At 42.2% G+C, this 13,535-nt stretch overlaps 1 pseudogene; it reads right to left on the bottom strand.

Annotated features, from left to right (window-relative positions):
* Positions 1–1,549: 1,549 nt before the first annotated feature.
* Positions 1,550–2,439, bottom strand: LOC130833031 (phosphatidylinositol transfer protein alpha isoform-like; annotated as a pseudogene).
* Between the last annotated feature and the right edge of the window lie 11,096 nt (positions 2,440–13,535).

Here is a 13,535-nt window from a genome sequence, read left to right as displayed (position 1 = left end):
GTAATTTTCAAGGTACTGTACTGTAAGATTAAAAATGTTTTCTTTATTTTTTGAGTTTGTTTTTATGTATTATTTGTGTGAAAAGTATTATAAACCTATTACAGTACAGTACTATCTAGCCTATTGTGTTAGTTGCGTACCTGGGCTAATTTTATTGGACTTATACAAACAAATTAGACTCACAAACGTGCTCTCAGAACAGAACCTGTTTGCATGTAGGGGACTTACTGGAGTTCCTTTAAGTGTAGGGCTAGGTTGTTTATTTGAGATTTCTCTTGTTTCCTGAGCTAGACTTGTATCACTATAAATGTTCCTCTTAGAACTGCTGTTGCTGCATCCCATAGATCTGGATCATTGTGTTTTTATTTTCATTTGTCTCCAGGTATTTTTGTATTTATTCTTTGATTTTTTTTTTCAGTAATCTATTAGTTGTTTAGTAGCAAATTATTTAGTCTCCACATGTTAGTGTTTTTTACAGTTTTTTTCTTTTCTTTTTCTTTTTTTGTTTTTCTTTCTTTTTTTCCCCCTTTGGCTGTGCAGCTTGTGGGATCTTAGTTCCCCAGCCAGGGATAAAACCTGGGCTCTCAGCAGGGAGACTGCAGGGTCCTAACCTCTGGACCACCAGGGAATTCCCTACAGTTTTTTCCTTGTAGTTGCATTGTGGCCAGAAAAAATGCTTGATATGATTTCAGTCTTCTTAAATTTACTGAGACTTGTTTTTTTGTTTGTTTTTTTTTTTCAGTAGAGTTCTTTTTTTTTTTTTTTTTTTTTGGCTGTGTCGGGTCTTCTCTGATGTGTGCAGGCTTTTTCTCTAGTTGCATTGAGCAGGGGCTACTCTTCATTGCAGTGAGTGGGCTTCTCATTGTGATGGCTTCTCCTGTTGCAGAGCACAGGCCCCAGGTGCTCAGGTTTCAGTAGTTACAGCACTCGGGCTCAGTAGTTGTGGCACACATACTGAGACTTGTGCTGTGGCCTAGCATGTGATCTATCCTGGAGAATGTTCCATGTACACTTTAAAAGGATGTGTATGCTGCTGCTTTTGGACAGAATATTCTATATATATCCATTAAGTTCATCTCATTTAATATGTCATTTAAGGACAGTATTCCCATATTGATTTTCTATCTAGATGATCTGTCCATTGATGCAAGTGGGGTGTTAAAGTCCCCTACTATTATTGTGTTACTATCAATTTCCTCCTTTATGTCAGTTAATATTTGCATTATGTATTTAGGTGCTCCTGTGTTGGGCATATATACTTACAATTGGTTTTTTTTTTTGAAAGAGTAAAATTGTCACTTGGAAATAAAGTGGGGAAGTACACACAGAAATAGGTTGAGAACACAATAATTGGAGAGGGAGGAGTTGTAAATACAGCAAACTACACACCACACATCTCAGAGTAGCGAGCTCCCACACACACAGACTTCATAATACCAGATGGTCTATTTGCTCACAATATTAAAGGTCATGTAGAATTAGCTACAGTAAGGGATCAGAAGTTGCCTGAAGAATGGGCACAAAAAGGCTATGTCCAAAGATGGCCTGTCACTTGGGAGGGTGGAGCTGCTGGGCCTTCCTGTTGACCACTGTCTTGCAAAAAGTACAGGAGGGGAAGGGGTGGCTTTAGTCATCTGCCATCATCCCTTTCACTGGGTCCTTTTGCCTCATCTCATCCAGCTGTCTTTTCATCTCTTCTTCCATCCTTTGAATGTTGTCCATAGTCAGGTCAATCCACTTATCGAGCCAACAGAACAGCTGCCTGTGGAAGTTTGTAAACAGATGCTTCTCTTATGTATAAAGTTTTCCACTTTGTTCTGCAGGCCCCAACCACTTGAACTTGTAACCATTTTGTATGTATGACTGTCTGAGTAGTCTTTCTGATTTACAAGTTCTTGCTTCCAATTAGGGCCCAAGGGTTCTCAGCCTGTCTTGATAGATTTAAATTTTGTTGGGTCTTCCTCTGCCTTGAAATCCTTGCTAAGTACTTTGTTTTGATCTGCAGTGTCTATATACATGGCTTCCACACGTTTCTATGCCTCAGACTCCAGTTTATGCACATTTTCCTGGGTGCCAAGATCTGGTTTGTGCCAGGTTTCAATTTTAATCAGAAAGTCTTCTTTCATGTATTCATTTGTAATAACAGTTCAGCAATAAGGGTAGGAGGGTAGGCATTCCATGCTTTATCATGTATATTCATGGCTCCTTCTGGAGCCATTTGAACAAACATGGGCACATTGCTCTGTAAGTGTCAGATCTGTGTATTTACTGGCCTTTCTCACTATCCTTCTCATAGGGCTCATTCACCAGGACCTCTACACCTTCACCATCACCGGCTTCATTTTTGTTGACCTCAGCCACAGACTACAGCTGCCCTACTTGATACTCTTCTGCAGCCACAGGTTGGATGATTTGTTGCTCCTTGAGAAGCACCATGTCACTTAACAGCTGGGTAGCTGCCCACTGCCCACTCAACCTCCTGCCTGCTTCTCAGCAGCCACTCTCCCCATGGCCTGACCTGGCCTGGCTGCCTATGCACCTTCCTCATGGTCTGCTCTGTCCCTGCCACTCTTGCTGCAGTTGCTGGCTGGCTTCTGCCATAGCGACCTCACTGCCTCCTGTGCCACTGCTGGTGCTGCCCACAGCTCCAGTTCTGCCTACAATTGTTATATCTTCTTCTTGGACTGACCTTTGACCATTATATAGTGTCCTTCTTTGTCTCTTGTTACAGTCTCTATAAATAGATTTTAAGTCTGTTTTGTCTGATATAAATATCACTACCCCAGCTTTCTTTTCATTTTCATTTACATGGAAAACCTTTTCCCAATCCCTCACTTCTGGTCTGTGTGTGTCTTTAGATCTGAAATGAGTCTCTTGTAGGAAACATATATATGGGCCTTGTTTTTGTATCATTCAACCACTCTATATGTTTTAATTGGAGCACTTAGTTCCTTTACATTTAAAGTAATTGTTGATAGGTCTCCATATTTTGATTTGGCATTGGTGCACAGGGAGCTGAGATCTTGGCAACAAATTTGGGGGCTTGTCAGGGGTTGACTAGTGGTCACTCAGCCCCATGGGGCCCCTCAGCTTGATTGGATGCATGGGAATTTCTCTCCACGCCAGCCTCCTCAAGGAGAGAAGAGGGTTGGAGGATTTCTCTGAGGCCAGACTGCCACGCTTGCCCTGCTGTAGGGCCGTGCCCCAATCATACCCGAGCCACCATCTCGGCTGCAGAACTCCAAGGCTGCAGCACAGAATGGGGGAGGTTGCCCTAGCAGCTGCCAAGGCTTTCTTTGCTTTGAGGATGCCTTCCTTTTTCCCTTCTCTGCATCGGCCTGGACTTCTACTCTGAGAAGACATTAACTCTTGGAGGATTGGAAAGAGGCCGTTTGGTACATCATGACACATCCGCCAGCAATCTGAATTCTGACCCTGAAGGAACAAGCCCTACCAAGAAAGCATGCTTTTCTCTCCCTGTACCTTGAGACCATGGCTCTCAGGAACACTTATCTAGACCACCTCTACTTCCTGAGACTTAGATAGAAAAAAAAAAAAAAGGAAGAAAGCTTTTAAAATTTCTTCTTATTCCAACTGTTTATAAACTAGTGAGTTTTATATTGTGATATCTAATTCATGACTACATTTGGAAAATGAAGCTATGAGATCTGTTGTGGTGTCTGTCTGGATATATGTATGTCTCTATATGTGTCTTTGTTTTTGGATATTGTTGCTGAGGTTAATTTGTAAATGAGCTCTACAAAAGTAGGTGCTTACAAATTCTAAGTACAAGAGAAATTAAGCTAAATGAATTTCAGGTTCAGGTGAACTGGGAAATATTCAGTATCAAATTAATACCTATTATGTTTGTGGATCTGGTGAATATAGACATGTGGCTCCAAAAATAGTCCAAACCCACCAATACTTTTACCACTCCCCAAACCTTCCCTATTTATCTTAAGAGCTTATAAGTATTAATTGAGAAACAAAGTCATCCTCAGAGAACCTTGCTTGTACCCTTGAAGTGAAAATGGCCTATCTTGTCATCTCAGGAACACTTGTCTCTGCCATCTTTTAATACAAATTTTTTTTTAAAAAAGAGGATAAAGTAACTTAGAACTTGACTTGTCAAGGATAAATAGAAATCCTAAGTGTCTTTTCTGTAAAAACTAGTAAAAAGGGTTTAGCCATCTAGATAGGTGACCTTGATTTGTTCCATCCACTAGAAGCCCAGTTTGAATCCAGCCCCTTGTAAATGATGGTTATTATGCTGCACCTGACTCAGGACTGAAATTTTGGAATAGGAACTATGAGGCCTCTATGTTTGTTCGTGTGTTCATATGTATCTATGTGTGTTGTAGGTGTATGGCATTGCCAAAAATTAATTCGTAAAAGAGGTCTACTTGATTGCCTTTTAAAAAAAACCAAGCACTTATACAAATACTCAGAAAATAATCTGGCCAGAATGAATTTTGGGTTCATGTCATCTGGAAAATATTCAGTACTAAACTGATATCTAGTATTGAAGGTGGCTTAAGCTTGTTGGTTTTGTTAGGGGAAATACAGACTGAAACTGCCCACCCTGGCCAGGCAAAGACAGTAACAATTTGCGTGAGTTATTTATGACAGGAAATCCTGGTAAGGAACATGGAACTAACAAGCCACCACCAACCAGGAGAATACGGGAAAGGTCAAAAGGAGAGAGGAGATGCCAATCCACATGTCCTAACCTCCTTCCAGAATTCTCCTCTCTGGAGTCCATCTTGGCTGAGAGATGCGCACGCACCACTGGAAAGGACCCTAAGTCAGAATGATTGGCCAGAGGCAATCCGGAAACTGATCCTATCACCATAACACCCAAGACTGTGAGCCACGTTGGCAGAGCAGTCCTCCTGGGTTCCCTTACCCTCCTCTCTCCACCTGGGCGCTCCTTCCCAATAAAGTCTCTTGCTCTGTCAAAAATAAATAAATAAATAAAAATAAAGTAATTGTTGATAGTTTTGTACTCATTGCCACTTTGTTCATTGTTTGCAGATGATTTTTGTACTTCTTTTTTGTTCCTTTCTTCTTTTGTTCTCTTCCCTTGTGATTTGATGCCTATCTTTAGTGTTATGTTTTGAATTCTTTCTTTTTTGCGTATCTATATAGATTTTTAGTTTGTACTTACCATGAGGTTTATATATAGAAATACATATGTGTGTATGATTATTTTAAGTTGCTGATTTTTGAACACATTTTAACAACCCTGCATTTTTATTCCCCCTGCCTTTACTGTTTTTGACATTGTATTTTGCATCTTTTTGGTCTGTGTACCCCTTGACTGTTTATTGAGAAATAGATGATTTCACTACTTTTGTCTTTTGACCTTCCTACTAGCTTTATACATGGTTGATTTACTATCTTTATTGTATATTTGCTTTTATCAGTGAGATTTTTCCTTCTGTAATTTTCATGTTCTAGTTGTGGCCTGTTTTTTTGTTTTGTTTGTTTTGTTTTGCTTAGAAAGTTCCCTTTAACATTTCTTATACAGCTGGCTTAGTGGTGCTGAACTCTTTAAGGTTTTGCTCACCTGTAAAATTTTTGATCTCTCCATCAAATCTGAATGAAAGGCTTGCTGGGTAGAGTATTCCTGGTTGGAAGTTTTTTCCTTTCATTGCTTTAAATACATCATTCCATTCCCTTCTGCCCTGCAGAGTTTCTGCTGAAAAAACAGCTAGCTAATAGGCTTATTGGAATTCCCTTGTACCAAATTTATTGCTTTTCCTTTGCTGCTTTTACTATTCTCTCTTTATCTTTAATTTTTGGCATTTTAATTGCAGTGTGGCTTGGTGTTGTCCTCTTTGAGTTGATACTGTTTAGGACACTCTGTACTTCCTGGATATGAAGGTCTTTCCTTTTCCAGGTTAGGGAAGTTTTCAGCTATATGTTCTTTGCCCCTTTCTTTCCCTTCTCCTCCTAGAACAACTATAATGTGAATGTTAGTATGCTTGATGTTGTCCTAGAGGTCTCTTAAACTGTCATTTCTTTCTTTTTTTTTTTCTTTTTTCTATTCATCTTCAGTGACTTCCACTCCTCTGCGTTCCAGTTCAATGATCCATTCTTGTATATCACCTAACCTAGTGTTGATCCCTTCTAATGTGTTTTTTATTTTCATTATTGTGTTCTTCATTTCGGGTTCTTCTTTATATTTTCTACCTCTATGTTAAAAACTTCTAACTTCTCACTGTGTTCACCCATACTTTCCCCATATTCTTTGGACATCTTTACAATCATTACCTTGAACTCTGTGTTGGATAATATTGCTTATTTCTACTTCACTTATTTCTTCTTCTGAGGTTTTATTTTGTTACTTCATTTGGAACATATTCCTCTGTTGCTTCATTTTGCCTACTTTGCTGTTTTTCTTTCTATGTATTTGGTAGGTTGATTATGCTTCTCAACCTTGGAGAAACGGCTTTTTATAGGAGACATCCTATGCATCCCAGCAGCAACTCCCCTCTGATCACCAGAGCTATATGCTCTAGGGGGGTTCCCTATGTGGGCTGCATGGGTCCTTCCATTGTGGCAGGCTGTCTTCTGTGGGTGGTCTAGTAGACGTAGCTGGCCCCTGGTCCAGTTGGTTGCCAGGCCCTGCCTTGTGCAAAGCCTGCTGGCCACTGCTGGGTGGCTGCAGGGCCCTGGGTGGTGGTGGGGGTGTCCTGGGGCTAGTGTGGCCCACTAGTGGGTGGAGCCAGGTTCCAGGGTAGGTTGTTGTACGGCTGGATGTCCTGGATCTAGTGTCCATCCAGACAGGTGGGACAGGTTCTTGACATGGCCGGCTGCAGGGTCCTGGGTATCCCAGAACTGGCATTGGCCCTCTGACAAGTGGGGCTCAATCCCAGGGGTGGCTGGCTGAGGGGTCCAAGGTGTCTCAGAGCTGGTGTAAACCTGCTGGTGGGCAGGGCCAGGGCCCTTGGGTGTCTTACTGCAGAGTCCTGAGGTACCAGAGCTGGTGTCAGCCACTGGTATGTGGGGCCAGATCTTGGGCAGCTGGTTCATGGGCCCAAGGTTTCCCAGAGCTGGATTTCCTGCCAGTGGGTAGGGCCAGGGCCCAAGGGGTCTCAGGGCTGGTGCTGGGTGCTTGTAGGTGGGCTGTGTCCTGACACAGCAAGCTGCAGAACACAGTGGTCCTGGGGCTCCTGTGTACCCATTGGTGGGCAGGGCTGGGTCCTGAGGCCTCTGGCTATAGGGCCCTGAGGGTCATGAAGCTGGTGCTGATCTGCTGGTGGGTAGGCTGGGTTCTAAAATGGCAAATTGTGGTACTTTGGTGGTCCTGGGGCTGATGTCAGCCTGTTAGTGGGCAGGGCTGTGTTCTGGGCTCTCTAGCTGCAGGGTCCTTGGGGTCCCAGCACTGGTGCCAACACTTTGGCAAGTGAAGTCTGGGCCCAGGCAGTGCTGGAGCTGTTGCCTGCTCACTGGTGGGTGGAGTCGGGTACTAGGGTCTCTGGCTACAAGGACCTGGGGGTCCCAGAGTAGGTGTCTGCTTACTGGTGAGCAAAGCCAGGTCTCAACAACTGGCTGCTGGACCTTAGGGTTCCAAGGCTAGTTCTCGCATACTGGTGGGTGGACCCAGATCCTGGGCCCTCTGGTGGGCAGGGTTGGGTCACAGGGCATCTGGGGGCTCAGGGGTTCCTAAAGCAGCCAATCTGCTGGTGGGTGAGGCTGTGTCCCTGCCTAGCTAGCTGCTTGGCCTGAAGCATCCCAATACTTCTGCCAACATGCTGGTGGGCAGGGCCAGGTCCTGGCACTAATAAGCTAGGAGGATTCCAGAATGGCACTTGCCAGCACCAATGTCCTCATGGTACAACAGATTCCCCACAATGGCTGCTACTAGTGTCTGTGTCCCCAGGATGAGCTCCATTTGCCTCCTCCAGGAGGTTCTCCATGATCAGTAGTTGGGCCTTACCCCAGTGTCCCTCAAATTACTGCTTCTGCCTGGGTCTTGGAGCATGTGAGACTTTGTGTGCACCCCTTAAGAGTGAAATCTCTATTTCCTACAGCCCTCTGGGCTCTTCCAAAAGTAAGCCCCACTGGCTTTCAAAGCCAAATGTTCTGGGGGATCTTCTTCCCATTGTAGGATGCCCAGGTCCCAAGCTGGGGTGTCCAAGGTGGGGTGGACCTCTCACTCCTTGGGAAGAACCTCTGCAATTGTAATTATCCTCCCATTTGTGGGTTGCCCATGCAAGAGTATAAGCTTTGATTATACTGCATTTCTGCCCCTCCTACCCACTTCATTGTGGTTCCTTCTTTATATCTTTAGTTACAGAAAATCTTTTCTGCTAGTCTTCAGGTCTTTCTCATCAATAGCTGCTTTCTAAATAGTTGTGATTTTGGTGTGCCTGTGGGAGGAGGTGATCTCAGGGTCTTCCTGTTCTGCAATCTTGGCCACTCTCCTCACTTTTTGTTCTCTTTAACTAAAACTCATGCCATAATTTTTAAATCTTTAGTTACTTATTATTTTGTAAGTCATAATATGAGTAGAAAAGGTAAGTTGTAATCAGTGTAATAGAACACTAGAAATGAGTGCAGTAAGAAAGGAGCTATGGGGGGAAGAAAGATGGTGGTGAAGTAGAAGGACGTGGAATGCATCCCTCTCCACAGATGCATTAGGAATACATCAAAAGATGCAATAATTCCCACAAAGAACCAGCTGAATACCAGCAGATGGCCTCAGACACCAGAATGGACTGCAAAGATACCAACATAACTGGGTAGGACAGAGGGGGGAAAAAATGGAGAAAGAGGAGGAGAAGAAAGGAAAGGGACGGGTCCCACACCCTGGGGCGGGGGGGGATCTGAAGCAGAGGGGAGATTGCCGAATTCGGGGAAACATTCCTTATCTGATGGGGAAACCCCTTCTCCAATGGGGAATTTCCCTGGTCAGAAGGGAGGCATCTGGGAATGTTCAAAGAGGGTGAAGTGGCTGAGCTGTGGCAGATGGAAAAGACATGGAGAGTCTGCACCATGGCTCAGCGTGTCCAGACTGAGATGTTGATTCACAGCTGAACAGGGGATCTGGGAGCTGGAACATGGGAACCAGAGAACTGGTTCAGGGTGATAAACATTGTTGGCAGTGGGGAGATGGACTGAGAGGACAGGAGGGAAGAAATCCACAGTGGAGAATGCCTACCATGGAAAGCTGGGTGGCCATGGCAGTGGCTCAATACTGCTGACTCACAAGAAGGGGGGATGAGCCACGGGTATAGCCTCTCTCTCAGCGCCTGCGAGGGACAAAATAAGGACCCCTCTGGGCCTGGCTAACGCAGTCAGGGATAACAAAGGCCCCCGGGCAGGGCTGGCCTAGAGTGCCTGCAGTCAAGAGCCAAAAGTCCGCAAAATGGCCCAGCTCTGGAGACATTCTGTTTACACCTGAGCTGCCAGCATCCCTCTGCAATAGGCATCGCCACAGCTGACTGAGCCACTGTGACTGAGGCAGGGCACCCTGGCAGAGTCGTAGCAGGGGGGAGGAGCCATGGTTGTAGTCACTCTCTCAGCCTGAGCTGCTGGTGTCCCTCTGCAACAGGCACCACCCAAGCCGCCAGAGCTGCCATGACCCAGGCAGGGTGCCCTGGCGGAGTCATAGCAGTGGGGAGGAGCCGCAGTTGGAGTCACTCTCTCGGCCTGAGCTACCAATGTCCCACTGCAACAGGCATCGCCTTAGTGGCCGGAGCCACCCAAGCCACTGTGACACAGGCAGGGAACCACTGCTCACTCACTCGCAGGGGAAGGAGCCACTATTGTACCCTCTCTCGCTCCCACACACCAGTGCTTATAGACAAATAATAAAGGAAGCTCTGCTGGTCACAGAGTAATACAAAAAGCCTAAGGGGGGTAGAAGGACATTTACACCTGAGACCCCAAGGAAACAAATATTATTATTAATTCTATTGATCTGGTCCATTCTGGGGTCATTTCTAGTTTGTTTGTTTGTTTGTTTGTTTGTTTTATGATTTTAGTCCTAAGGGATCTACACGTTTTATAACATATTTTTTATTCTATTTTTATTCTATTTTTATTTTTAGCCTTTTTATGTATTTCTGTTTCTAGCTAAGTTTTTTGTAGTGCTGACTGTATCTCTCCTAACTTCTTTTCATCTGTATCTTCTATACATTTCTGTTTTTTTCTTTTTCTTTTCATATTTCCAGTCACACTATGCTCTTCTGTTGCCCTGTCTTCTATCCTTTTTTAGTTTCTTTTATCTTAACATACTTATAAGCAATATTATCGCTCAGCTCTGTTTCCTTGCTTTATGCTCCAAATGATACACTGCTTTGGTTTTTATAATTAGGTTTTCTCTTTATCTTAGTTCTGATTAAAACTGTCTGATTTTGTTTTGGGAATCTTCAGTCTCTCTAATTATACTCTCACTCTTTATTATATTTGATCCTAGCTTTCAAAATTTCCCTGGATACATGTTTGTGTGGTGGTTTTTTTTTTTTTAATTAATTATGATCTTAGTCCTAACGGATCTACATGTATTATAACATATTTTTATATTCCTTTATTCTATTTTTTCTTTTATTTTTATATTTAGACTTTTTACATATTTCTATTTCTAGCTAAGTTTTTTGTAGTGCTAACTTTATCTCTCCTACCTTCTTTCCTTCTCTAACTTTTATACATTTCTATTTTTTTCTCTTTTCTTTCTTCTCATATTTCCAGTCACACTATGCTCTTCTGTTGCCCTGTCTTCTATCCTTTTTTAGTTTATTTTATCTTAATATACTTATAAGCAATATTATCGGTCTGCTCCGTTTCCTTGCTTTATTCTCCTGATGACACACTGCTTTGGTTTTTATTATTAGGTTTTGTCTTTATCTTAGTTCTAAGTATAATTGTCTGCTTTCATTCTGAGAATCTTCAGTCTGTCAGGTGGTACTCTTGCTCTTTATCATATTTGACCCTGGCTTTCAAAACCTCCCTGGATTTGTGTTTGTGTGTGTGTGGTGTTTTTTTTTGTTTTTTTTGTTGTTTTTTTTTTTTTTTATGGTTTTGAATTTCTGTTGCTTTTCTCTTTAATTGTCTGATTGCATACTGGGGTTCTTCTGTCAGGTCTTTCTAGTGCTTTGTTCTATTGGCTTCAGTATTTGTGTGTCTTATACATGTATGTGATTCCCTGATTTAGTACTTGTTTGACTCAACACTCTACCATTAGTCTGGGGCTTGGAGAGTCTTCTTTAAACCCCATTATTGCCAGGACAAGCAACCTCTGAAGTCTGTACTACTCCATCAGAAGTCAAGTAGGAGGTTCTGGGGAGGGAGCACTGAATCCAGGATGCTAGACTACTAGGCAGTCCTCAGACACAGGGAAGATTAACTGCAGAGAACTCTCACGGAGCCCCGTATCAGAGTCTAAGACCCGGCTTCATCCGACTGTCTCCAACTGCCAGTGTTGGACACCTCACACCAAACTACAAACAAGACAGGAACACAAACCCACCCATCAGCACACAGACTACCTAAAGCCATATTAACCTCACAGATACCTAAAACACACCACCTGACATGGCCCTGCTCATCAGAGAGAAAAGACACAGAGCCACACACCAGAAAGCAGACACCAGATTCCCCCACCAGGAAGCCTACTCAAGACACTGGACAAACTCCACCATAGGAGGCAGAGGGCAGAAACAAGAGGAATTACTACTAGGCAGGATAGGGAAAGGAGACAGCAAATCCTATAAATTAGACCAAATGAGAAAACAAAGAAACACCATGCAGGCAAAGGAGCAGGGAAAAAACCCACAAGACCAAATAAATGAAGAGGAAATAGGAAAAATTCCTGAAAGAGAATTCATAGTAATGAAAATAAAGATGATCCAATATCTCGACAACAAAATAGAAAATACAAGAAACAGTTAATAAGGACTCAGAAGAATTAAAGAGCAAACAAACAGTAATGGACAACAAAATAACCAAAATCAAAAATACTCTAGATGGTATAAACAGCAGAAGAACTGAGGCAGGAGAAAGAATAAGTGAGTTGGAAGATAGAATGGGGGAAATAACTGCCACAGAGCAGGAAAGAGAAAAAAGAATAAAAAGAATGGAAGACAGTCTCAGAGACCTTGGGGAAAACATTAAGCACACCAACATTCGAATCATAGGCACCCCAGAAGAAGAAGAAAAAAAGAAAGGGTCTGAAAAAATATTTCAAGACGTTATAGTGGAAAACTTCCCCAACATGGGAAAGGAAATAATTAATCAAGCCTAAGATGTGCAGAGAGTCCCATACAGAATAAACCCAAGGAGAAATACACCAAGGCACATATTAATCAAACTAATGAAAATTAAACACAAAGGAAAAGTATTAAAAGCAGCAAGAGAAAAGCAACAAATAACATATAAGGGAAAACCCATAAGGATAACAGCTGATCTTTCTGCAGAAACTCTGCAGGCCAGAAGGGAATGGCAGGATATACTGAAAGTCCTGAAAGAGAAAATCATAGAGTCAAGAATACTCTACCCAGCAAGAATCTCATTCAGATTCCATGGAGAAATAAAAAGCTTTACAGACAAGCAAAAGTTAAGAGAGTTCAGCACCACCAAACCAGTCTTACAACAATTGCTAAAGGAACTTTTCTAAGTAGGAAACATGAGAGAAGGAAAAGACCTACAAAAACAAACCCAAAACAATTAAGAAAATGGTAATAGGAACACACATGTCACTAATCATCTTAAATGTAAATGGATTAAATGCTCCAACCAAAAGACACAGACTGGCTGAATGGAAAAAAAAACTTCTATATGCTGCCTACAAGAAGCCCACTTCAGACCAAGGGACACATATAGACTGAAAGTAAAGGGATGGAAAAAGATACTCCATGCAAATGGAAGTCAAAAGAAAGCTGGAGGAACAATACTCATATCAGACACATTAGACTTTAAAGTAAAGACTATTACAAGAGACAAGGAAAGGCACTACATAATGATCAAGAGATCCATCCAAGAAGAACATATAACAATTGTAAATATCTATGCACCCCAACATAGGAGCACCTCAAAACATAAGGCAAATGCTAACAGCCATAAAAGGGGACATCAACAGTAACACAATAATAGTAAGAGACTTTTATACCCCGCTTACATCAATGGACAGATCATCCAAACAGAAAATAAATAAGGACACACAAGCTTCAAATGACACATTAGATCATCTCGACTTAATTGATATTTATAGGACATTCCATCCAAAAACAACAGAATACACTTTCTTCTCAAGTGCACATGGAACATTCTCCAGGATAGATCACATCTTGGGTCACAAATCAAGCCTCGCTAAATTCAAGAATATTGAAATTATATCAAGCATCTTCCTGACCACGATGCCATGAGACTAGATATCAATTACCTGAAAAAACTGTAAAAAATACAACCACGTGGAGGCTAAAAAATACACTATTAAACAACCAAGAAATCACTAAAGAAATCAAAGAGGAAATCAAAAAATATCTAGAAACAAATGACAATGAAAACATAATGACCCAAAACCTAAG

The sequence above is a fragment of the Hippopotamus amphibius genome, chromosome 1 (genome assembly GCF_030028045.1).
Source record: "Hippopotamus amphibius kiboko isolate mHipAmp2 chromosome 1, mHipAmp2.hap2, whole genome shotgun sequence".
Lineage (NCBI taxonomy): Eukaryota > Metazoa > Chordata > Mammalia > Artiodactyla > Hippopotamidae > Hippopotamus > Hippopotamus amphibius.
This window is presented reverse-complemented; position numbering and strand designations above follow the sequence as displayed.